The sequence below is a fragment of the Thamnophis sirtalis genome, unplaced genomic scaffold (genome assembly GCF_051295495.1).
Source record: "Thamnophis sirtalis isolate CommonGarterSnake01/CBP01778 unplaced genomic scaffold, rThaSir2_p1.2 scaffold_13, whole genome shotgun sequence".
Lineage (NCBI taxonomy): Eukaryota > Metazoa > Chordata > Lepidosauria > Squamata > Natricidae > Thamnophis > Thamnophis sirtalis.
The window spans coordinates 2018594-2030018 of NW_028261393.1; the positions used below are offsets into that span (position 1 = coordinate 2018594).

An 11425-nucleotide genomic window follows, 5' to 3' on the forward strand; every position below is an offset into this window, starting at 1 on the left:
CACATCGTCTGTAGCCTCTTTCTCCTCCCCACCCCCTTCCTCCCCTCCCAGCCCATCTCTGTTTCCACCCGGCACACACACACGCACGCACATCTGATTTGTCCTCCGGTCCTGCACCTCTGGAGGAAGCTGGCAGCACGGACAGGAGCATCATTATGCTGGCTGGAAGGAAGCTGAGGTCTTCGCATCCAGCCCACCTAGCCCGATACAAAGGCCCGAGTGTTCAGTGTCGTCACCACCACCCCCAACCCCACCCCACCCTCCCTGCTCGCCTGTCCTCCAAGGCTCAACAGGCTGGCTGTGTTGATTTAAGAATGTATGGATCTATATAAAGCCATTCCCAGCAACCGGGGCCAGGAGACGGATGTTTTCGGGGAACTCTAGTGAGGATGTGAAGAAGGGAGGAGAGGCAACAGCTCAACAGCACAGAATGTCGGCGGGGAAAACCAGCTGCTTGTTCCAAAAGTGCTTTTTCCAAACGGCAACAGGACTTTCTTTGGGTTTTTTTTCCTCTCCTTTGGAAACGTTTCACTTCTCATCTGAAAGCTTCTTCAGAACTTCCCTCTTCCATTTTTGTTGTCGGAGAGAGACCATTTCTGAAGCTGAAGCCTGGGACACTGACCTGGGTGGGTGGAGGAAGCAGACCAACCACCCGCTTATAATTAGAGGACGGAGAAGGTTGGTTGCTTCCTCTCGCCCACCAGTTCCTAATGGACACCTTGCTGTCTCTAAAACTGCCTAAAATTTTAATTCCTATATACCTTTTTTTGCAGTTTAATGTTTGATTGTACGCCACCCAAAGTCCCTCTTTGAGGGAAATGAGCGGTTCAGAAGTATGAAAAATACATGTATTCATTGATTTAACTGATATCCAGCCTTGGTTATTCGTATAAATCACTTAAGGTAGTGAACATATCAAATACTCCTTCTTCCTCCTATTTCTCCCACAATAACAGCCCTGTGAGGTGGTTGGGTTGAGAGGGAGGGACTGGCCAAAAGGCACCCAGTATGCTCTTGTGTCTAAGACAGGACTAGAACTCCCAGTCATCTGGTGATTAGCCCAATGTCACCTGGTGGGCTTTCATAGCTAAGGCTGGACTTGAACTCCTGGTCTCCTGGTTTTTAACCTGGTGCCTTAACCACTAGATCAAACTGGCTCTCCAAAATAAATAAATAAATGAATAAATAAATGAATAAATAAATACTAAAACAAAACCAAACAAGACTGCTTCCCCCTCCCTTGAGCTGCCCTCTGCCTCTGGATTCCCTGCTCCAAAAAAGACCCCAAAAGGCACAGATATTGAAGGCATTAAAAGTATCAGCCCGGGGTGCAGCCTGTTTTGAGCAAAGCTTCCTTTTGCAATTGATTGACGGTGCTCTTGTCAATGCTTGGTGATGGTTACCGCTGCTCCGGATGTTTTATAGTTGCACCCAAGGTGCCTATTACTATGGGAATTACTTCTGCTTTCTTTTGCCACAGTTGTTCTATTTCTATATGCAGGTCTCTGTATTTCATTAACTTCTCTGGTTCTTTCTCTTCTGTTCTCTTGTGTCCTGGTCATGCCATGCCCACTATCATCATTGTTATTATTGGCATTGTGTGTGTGTATATATATGTGTGAGACAGAAATTACACTCTTTGTAACACCTCTGTTTTTTTAACAATTTAAGGGTAAGGATGATGTGGAGCTTATCTTCACTAATATGATGCAATGGCTCTTCCAGTAGTTAAATAAATAAATAAATATAGTAAATTGCTATTTTATTGAATACATACATACATACATACATACATTGTGTATGTATGTGTATATGTGTGTGTATGTGTGTGTATGTGTGTGTGTGTGTATGTATATATATATATATATATATATATATGTGTGTGTGTGTGTGTGTGTGTGTGTGTGTGTGTTTATTTGTGCTGATAAATAAATAATTTTATTTATTTATTTATTTATTTATCAGCACAAATAAAAACACAAATATAACAAAGGCAACAGTAAAAATATTGGGTTTCTGTCGTGATGGACTCTTGTGACGAGCCGATTGACAGATGTTGGAAGCAGTTAGCTTCCTCCCATAATTGGGGCTTTCTGTTTCACGACAGAAACCCAATATTTTTTTTTTCAGCACAAATAAAAACACACACACACACACACACACACACACACACACACACACACACACACACATACATATATATATATATATATATATATATATATATATATATATATATATATATATAATTTATTATGTCAGCAAGGAAGATTGGGTTTTCCCCCCTTATCACTGATCAACTCTACTGCCTTTTCCACAGATACAGAAAATCAAATACTTCCCTCTGATTGATTGGATTATTTTTGAAGGATTTGCGATTTTCTTCATTTACCTAGCTGAATACCTCTCCTCTCTCTTTTAAGTTTTTAACATTGCCAGGAGCTTTAATCCTTTCCCCCTCTTATTTCCTCTTTGGGTGTGAATTGTTGCTTTAATCTCATGATTAAATCATTCCCATTTTTACCTGGGGAATTTGTTGCCAATGCCCAACCCCATGAGATGGGATGGGATGGGAGGGAGGAGGAAGGGACAAGAAATGGAGTGGGGAGGGAGGGAGGGAGGGAGGAAAGGAAAGAAGGAGGGAGGGAAGGAAGGAAGAAGGGAAGGACAAGGGACGAAGAAGAGAGGGAGGAAGGAAGGAAGGATTGATTTTCACAGGTGCTTAACTGAGGTTTCTTTGGGTACTTGTTTTACCTGTGGAGGCCCATCGGTCTTCCTGATTTACTGAATCAGCCCTTTCAGATTTACATCCTCCATGGAGCGCACTTAATTGAACCGTTCCGTGTTGATGAAGGACAGGGCAACTGGGCAAGGTCTGGGCTGGCAGAAGGGGAAGCAGTGAACCCGAGCCACTGTCCCATCCGTCTTGAAAGTAACGGAGGCAGCCGGGGCTGGTCTCCGGCGAGTGCGCCAACAGCCACCGCCCCTGCAGACGAGCATGAAAGGGGCCTTTGTAGTCTCAGGCCGGGCATGCCAGGAGCCAGGGAAAGGGCCGGGCGCTGTGCCCTCCTGCCAGTTATTTATAAGGGCCAGCAGGTATTCCATATCCACCCCCAGCCCATTGCTGGGTCCATGGCAAACTCACCTGATCCTGCGTGGCTGCTGCCAGCCTTCTCTCCCGCCCCGCCCCCCAGGGCTGAGGAGCCAAAAGTTGGCTGACATCATCCGGTGGCTTCTTCTGGGCTCAGGGAGTCCCCAATAAGGCCAGGCCAGGCCAGCCATGCGTGTATGTAAAGAAGGTCTCTTCTCTAAAGGCCGATTTGGGAGCTTCCCATTCCACATTTTCAACTGGAGTACCACCCTGTATCTCTTGAACCCCAGAGGAGGGATCACTCATCCATCCAAACCTGCTATCAAGCTTCGCCTGCCTGCCTTGGTTTGGAAAGGAAATGCTGGGGAGGCACCAGGCTGGAAAGTGGGAGACGGGGAGTTCTAGTCCTGCCTTAGCCATGAAAGCCAGCTGGGTAACTTTGGGCCAATCCCTCCCTTTAAGCCCAGGTCACCTCACAGGGTTGTTGTGATGGGGAAAAAATCAGAAGAGGAAGGTGTGTTAGATACATTGGCCACCTTGACTTCCTCGTAAAATAATAAAGGGGGGATACCAGTAAACAAATAAATTTAAATAAAAAGATTAGCAACAGCATATGAGGAGCTCTGCACCCACCAAGCCCCCTCTGCCCCGTCATACGTATCTTCATTTCATACTCCCATCCTTCAAGGAGTTGCTGGTTTTTAAAAAAAAAATCTTGCAGTGGTTTTGCTGTGGGCTGGAAAGAAAGGCAGTAGTTATATTTGGCTGAGATCTGCTTCACCCTAATTGTTAAACTGGTCCCCAATGGCTGGGCTCATGCAGCACCTAAATTCATAAAACGTGGTTTCCAGTGTTTCCGTGTCAAAGAAGTAGGCTTTGTGTTCTTAGTCAGCCTAGTCTTCCTGGTTGACTAACAACCCAATTAAGTTCTGAATTTAGTCTGTTTAGTACCTCAGATGTGGGGCTCTAACATTCCCCTTTTCTTTGCCTCCTTTCTTGTGCAATCTGCTGCTTTTCCAAGATTCAAACTTCAGCTCCTAAATTTCACTAGTGTGTCTTGTGGCTATCACCATGGCCAGAGGGTGTCAAGCTATAAGGAACTCCCCAATTTGGGAGGAAAGAGAATTCTTCAAATAGTTATTTGGCAAAAAGAGGATTTTTTAAAAAAAAAAAGAGTACCAATGGAAGATAAAAATTTGTGTAGCTCAGTGTTGAACTGTGGGGATCTTGGTGGTCTATGAGCTAGGTTGTTTGCCTGCAGACACTTCATTACCCAACTAGATAATATCATCACTGCTAGAGGGGAATGGGTTTGTGGAGAGGAGGAGGACGACGACTTTGGGGTCTTGAGCTTGGTGATTTCCTTGCAGACGTTTCATGACCCAACTAGGTAACATCAGTGCTGCAAGGAAGGGTATTTTGTGGGGAGGAGAGGGAGGAGAACTGTGAAATCCTTGGTGCTCTCTGAGCTTGGTGATTTCCTTGCAGAAGTTTCATGATCCAACTAGATGACATCATCAGGGCTAGAAGGGTTTGCTCTTATTTTAAGGGACTATTTTACAGATGTAGTCATTTTGAGAATGAACAACCCAAACATATAGAGGATTTAGTTCAGTTCCTCCTGCCCTTTCTTATTTTATTTTATTTTTTTGTCTGTTTTGAGCCTACCAAAGGTCCACTTCTTGCCCTCCTCAGGGCAAGATGGGGGAGATGGTCTTGGCTGCCTCTGCTGTCTGAGCAAACCAACCTCTTCCTTAGAGCCCCAGCATGCCTTCTTCCCACCCAGCCAGAGGAGCGCATCCAGCTGGCCAAGGTGATTCTCTGGCTTGTTTGCCCTCGTAATGCACGAATGGGAAGGACTCGCCATGGCAAAGCAAACAGAATAAATTGTATGGAGGGAAGAGCTGGGCAGGAACGGCATCAGTTGCCACCTCTACCTGCCAGCCTCAACAAAAGCCTGATGGGTGTGGATCAGGATGTGGGGCATCCTGGTGGAGAGTGGGTGGATGCGTGGGATCCTCACCCAGGGGTAAGCTGGTCTGGCAGGTAAACTCACCTACAAATACGTCCCAAGTGAGGATGCTAGGGCAGCCAATTCTCACACTGGAAGGCTAACTTTTGCTGGGTTTCCCAGCCTTGACCACTTTAAGATGACGGACTGGGGAATTCTGGGAGTTGGAGTCCACCCATCCTAAAGTGGGCAAAGTTGGAAACCCTAATTTAGATGCTGGTATGCCATCAAGTGGCGCTCAGCCATTGAAGACACAACATTACAAACCAATCAACGGAGATAAGGACTCCCCACCAGCTGCTCGAATCTCTGCCTCCAAGGTTCCTCCCAAACTAGGAGACCAGTTTGGTTTACTGGGTTAAGGCAGTGTTTCTCAACCTTAGCAACTTGAAGATGTCCGGACTTCAACTCCCAGAATACCCCAGCCAGCGAATGCTGGCTGGGGAATTCTGGGAGTTGAAGTCCGGACATCTTCAAGTTGCTAAGGTTGAGAAACACTGGGTTAAGGCACCAGGCTAGAAAATGGGACACTCTGAGTTCAAGACTCACCTTAGGCATGAAAGCTGGCTGGATGGCTTTGGGCCATGCTCTCTCAGCCCAACCCACCTCACAGGGCTGTTGTTGTGGGAGAAATAGAAGGAGGAAGGTGTGTTGGGTATGTTCGCCACCCTGAGTTATTTGTAAAAATAGTAATGGTGGGATACAAATAAATAAATTAAATAAATAAACTGCCTGCCCACAAGTGCTGCCTACCTTGCTTCGGTTCCTGTACTTTTCCACCCATGCAGAGTTCCGCCTGTCCTTATTTTTGTTTCCCATTTTCCTTCCTTCCTTCCTTCCTTCCTTCCTTCCTTCCTTCCTTCCTTCCTTCCTTTCTTTCCTCCCTCTCTCCCTCCCTCCCTCCCTCTCTTTCTTTCTCCCTCCTCACATTGCCTGTTTTTCCCTGGGTGCCAAGCCTGGAGCTGATTTCAGGATCTTATTTACAGCTTCCATCTGACCATTGTGGTCAACCTGAGCCAGCACACCCCTCGGCATAATCAGCGCTTTGCTCACAAGGGTCCATGGGAAGAAGGAAGGGGGGAAAAACATAAGATGGACTGAAGTGTTTTCCATTTGGAAGGAGAACGGAGGGTGACGCCAGGTCGTGGGCTCTGGCAGATAAATTTAGCACTTCTTAAGAATCCAGGTGGCTGTTCTTTCTTCTTTCCCGTCTAGCCTGAACCCCCTTGAAAAAGGATATTGAAGAAACATTCACCTGGGCCCCAAACAGGCTAGAGTCCTTTCTCTCATCTGGATGAAAGTGTTTTCAAACCGGAATGGAATTTTTACTAGTTTAAGGTATGCTTGCAGAGCTCTTGGGTGCATGTATTGCAATGAGACAGGCAGAGTAAAAGGAAAAGAAAACCACCTCTTTTAAAATATATATATATATATTTAAAATATGGAACACTTCATGAATTTGTGTGTCATCCTTGTGCAGGGGCCGTGCTAATCTTCTCTGTATCGTTCCAATTTTAGTGTATGTGCTGCTGAAGCGCTCGAGCACTTCGGCAGCACATATACTAAAATTGGAAGGATACAGAAAAGAAAACCTCCTTCTTAATAGCCTTGCTCCAGGGAGCAATCTAGGAGGACCAGTTACTATTATTTGCCTTTTTACTACCAGTGGAATTGCCCATACTTTCAGAGGTTTCTATTTCTAATCTCAATGTATGAGTGCTTAATATGCTGAGGCTTGAGGGGTCCTTGGTGCTCTCTGAGCTTGGTTTATTTCTTGCAGATGTTTCATTACCAAAGTAGGTAACATCATCAGAGCTGCACTGATGATGAGTTATCTAGTTTGGTATGGAAAAACTACAAGGAAACTACCAGGCTTAGAGAGCACCAAAGACCCCACAGTCCTCCTCCCCCCCCCCTTTTCTTCTCTGCAAGCCCCACTCCTTTCTAGCACTGATGATGCTACCTAGTTGGGTCTTGAAACGTCTGCAAAAAAAACAAATCAGCTCAGAGAGCAACTACCCCACATTGTCCTCCTTCTCATCCTCCCCCTCGTCCCCTTCTTCCCTTTTATTCCACAATCCACTCCCTTCCAGCACTGATGATGTTACCTAGTTGGGTCATGAAATGTCTGCAAGAAAACCACCCAGCCCAGAGAGAAACAGGGACCCCTCATTTCAACCCCGAGCTACAAAGATTCTCCTCTATCAGCATACTGAGTTTTACTAGCTTTTTACCACTCCTGTCCAATGTGATGTTTAAGGGATCGTAGTCCAGGTGCTTCAAGGCTGCCTGGACCACTCATCCTCTGGACCGGGTCACATTTCCATACTCGGTTGCTTCCACAGGTAGCAAAGATGCCTTTGTCCAACCCTGGGGTCCCCTTTGTTCTAAAGGCTGCTTTATAAGACTGCACTTCCTCCTGACTGGGCTTGGAAGAAGTGTCTTCATTATCGCCTCCTTCCTCCCCCTTTGCAATTTCTTGGCGCTGGGAAAGAAAAGCGTTCAGCTTAACTTCAGCTTTTTCATGGGAAACAAAAGCAAGTTTGTCTTCCGTGCATACTTCGTGGTCATCAACCCGCTGTGGTTTTGTTTTGTTCTGAAACGCAAAAGCTCGCGCGTCCATTTGTATGAGTCAGGCAGGTGGGAAACGGTTCCAGATGAGTGAGGCCCATTTAGCCTGGGGTATTCTAGTGGGCCTGGACCATTTTGGAACCAGCTTCCTTTTGGCTAAGGTGGAGCTGGCCCGTTGGCCTCTTACCAAGTGTGCTCAGAGAATGGGCATCCCTGACTGGTTTTTACAACGAAGTACGGTAAATCCCGAACCAGGAAACAATATCCTGTTCATTTGAGGCCTCTGCGGCCACACCTTGCCTTTATCACCGTGCAACAGAAGCAACCAGGAAGCTGAGATGCCTGTGTGCGCCTTCTTCCTCCTGGTTTATTCTGGACCCAGGCAGAGAGAGATTGCCGTTCCCAGAGCCATACTAGGCTCATTTGGTGCTCAATGGGATGCTCAACAGTTGCCTAGGTGGCGCAGTGGTTAAATGCAGCACTGCAGGCTACTGCTAGATCAGCAGGTCAGCGGTTCAAATCTCACCGGCTCAGGGTTGACTCAGCCTTCCATCCTTCAGAGGTGGGTAAAATGAGGACCCAGATTGTTGTTGGGGGCGATATGCTGACTCTGTAAACCGCTTAGAGAGGCCTGAAAGGCCTATGAAGCGGTATATAAGTCTACTGCTATTGCTATTGCTATTGCTATTGCCTAGGCCAGTGTTTCTCAACCTTGGCCACTTGAAGATGTCTGAACTTCAACTCCCAGAATTCCCCAGCCAGCGAATGCATTCGCTGGCTGGGGAATTCTGGGAGTTGAAGTCCAGACATCTTCAAGTGGCCAAGGTTGAGAAACACTGGCCTAGGGGAACCTGGGCAGAACAGAATACAGCAGTCCAGCCTCGAAATAAAGCTTGCTATCCTCAGCAAGATCAGCCCGTAGATTTATTTTTATTTATTTATCCTGCCGTTGTTACTACATAAGTAACTCAAGGCAGGGAGCATATTTCTGAATATGCCTTTTGTCCTCCTAGTTTCTCCATAACGACAACACTGTCAAGTGAATTGGGCTGAGAAGAGTGACTGGCCCTGTCACCCAGTCGGCTTTCCTCCCTAGGGTGGGACTAGAACTCTCAGTCTCCTGGTGATTGGCTTTTTTTTTTACTCACGTATTGTCTTATGTTTTGTCTTGCACTCCCCCTCCCGTGAATTGTAAGCCGCCCTGAGTCCCCTCAGGGAAAAGAGCGGCCTATAAATAATAAATAAAATCTAAATAAAATCTAAAAAATCTAAAAAATCTAAAGTCACCCTGTCTGGCTTTCATACCTAAGACAGAACTAGAACTCATAGAACTCCCAGTCTCCTGGTGATTGGCTCAAAGTCACCCAACATCCTTTCATATCTAAGGTGGGACTAGAACTGTCTCCTAGTGGTTGGCTCACCCAGCCAAGTTTTATGCCTAAGGCGGGACTAAAACTCATAGGCTCCTAGTGATTGGCCCAAAGTCACCCAGCTGGATTTCATGCCTAATATGGGGCGCTGAGCTTGCGCTCCGCTGAGGTTGGTACTCGGCGGTTCGATTCCCGTGAGCGAATAAACTGCTTGGGACAGGAAAGGAGCCTCCCCCCCCATTGCCTCCTGGCATTCAGGCGTCCCCTGAGTAAGAGAACACCCCCCAAAAAATCCTCTCACAGAGGCAGGCAGCCTCTGTGAAAAAAAGGGGGGACTAGAATTCACCATCTCCTGGTTTCTACTGCAAGTAGACCTCTGTTGAAGAACTGAGGGAGGCCCTTCAGCTCAGGGGCCTCAGGGGTCTTTTCATTTCCCCTTCCCTGGCAAAGGTGGCCCAGAGGAGCTGCCGAGGCCTGGCCTTCTCTCCAGCCAGTCTGCGGTCTTTTCATGAAGAAGGTGTTGCTGGAATGACGTTTTGCCCATCCAGCCCTCCGAATAAAGAGCTCTTTCTGGACGGGGCCTTAGCCTGACCCGCCTTGGCCTGGAAACTCTTAAAAAGCAGCCCTGCGAAGGAAAGGAGAGAGAAGGGCCAAGGGAAAAGACGGGCCAGGCACCAGGAGGAGGAGGAGGAGGAGGAAGAAATGGAGAGGGTCACCTCTCTTCTCACTTGGGAGAGTTGGGCAGGCTGGAGGTCATGGAGAGATTGGTGGGCCCTGCAGGGGTGGTTTGCACCATCCTCTACACCAGTGTTTCTCAACCTTGGCAACTTGAAGATGTCCGGACTTCAACTCCCAGAATTCCCCAGCCAGCATTCGCTGGCTGGGGAATTCTGGGAGTTGAAGTCCGGACATCTTCAAGTTGCCAAGGTTGAGAAACACTGCTCTACACATCAGAGTGACCTTTGCAATCAAAGCTTTGCCTCTATTTTAGGCATGGAGACCTCTGGGTTCTTGGAAGGGTTGCATGGGGCTTGCATTCATCTGGGCAGGTGTACCTATCCTCTGCCCCCCCCCCATTCAAATCAACTGAGATCAGCAGGCCTGGCCCCCACCCCACTTCCCATTTGCAGGTGAGGGTCTCAATGGGCCTACCTAACAGGGCTGGTGGGAGACCCCAGAAGCATTTTGGACCCAGAAATTGGGGCCATCAGGAAGCTGTCTGGGGATGAGAGGTTATGTAGTCCAGCCTGCCCTTCCCAAGGGGGGGGGCGTGCGAAACTTCTCCCGGATGTCTTGACCTGGCTGATTTCTGCCTAGCGAGCCCGAAAGCCAGGGGGGGGCGGTGGAGGCTCGGGCGTCCTCTGGTCTTTCCCCGTCCGACCGGGCGTCGGCCACCGCCCCCCCCCCCCGGACACAGAGGCCCCTTTTTCCCTCCCGGCCGGGGTGTTGTTTTTTCCAGGAATGTGCGGAATCGCGCTGCGTCCGGCCAGTCGGCGGATCCACGCACACTGCCTCCATTCAAGCCGGCGCCCGAGACGGCAGAAACCGCACCGCGGGCTGGCTGGCTGGCACCCCGCGGGCAGCGGCCGATCCGCCCCTGCCAGAGGAGGCTTCGCGGCCGACGGGGCCGGGGCGGAGGAGCGCGCTCCTTCCCCGGGCTCCCCTCCGAACGGGGAGCCGGGCTGCAGCTCTCATCACCGGCCCTAAAGCATCCTCAGGCCGGCTGCCCGGTCCAGACTTGGAGGAAGGGTGCGGCTCTCCCATCTCCCTTCGGGAGGGCGCCGGGTTGGGGAAGGCGGATGTGGCAGGGCAAGCAGAAGGGAAGACTCGAAAGTCGGGTGGGCTTGGAAGCCCCTTTTCCGTCTGACCCATCAGGTTAAATTGTATACGGACCTTCGTGAGCTGCGAGGAAACGCCCTTCGGATAAAATGTGCCTGGCAGGAAAGGGGCGGATAGAAGGGACTGTTTGTAGCTCAGAGTTAAATGAGGGATCCTTGGCGTTCTCTGAGCTTGGAGGAATTTTTTTGCAGACGTTTCATGACCCGACTAAGTAGCATCATCAGTGCCAGAAGGAGGGGGGGGGCGTTTGCAGACAGGAGAAGGAGGACTGTAGTTCTCTCTTAGCTTGGGGGCTTTCATGTAGATGTTTCATGACCCAACTAGATAAATTCATCAGTGATAGGAAGAAGGGAGTTTGCAGAGAGGAGGAGGAGGAGGACTGTGGGGTCCTTGAGGTTCCCTGGGATTGGTGGTTTCCTTGATGTTTCATGACTCAATTAAATAACATCATCAGTGCAAATCCACTTTCTTCTACGATGTTATCTGTTTGGGCAATGAACCATCTGCAAGAAAACTACCCAGCTCAAGGAGCACAAAGGACCC

At 48.5% G+C, this 11425-nt stretch overlaps 1 non-coding gene across 1 annotated transcript; it reads right to left on the reverse strand.

Moving 5' to 3' along the window:
* Positions 1–6537: 6537 nt before the first annotated feature.
* On the reverse strand, positions 6538–6648 carry LOC148042881 (U6 spliceosomal RNA). The gene has a single exon (XR_015698434.1). It is a non-coding gene; the product is annotated as a U6 spliceosomal RNA (small nuclear RNA).
* Positions 6649–11425: the final 4777 nt, after the last annotated feature.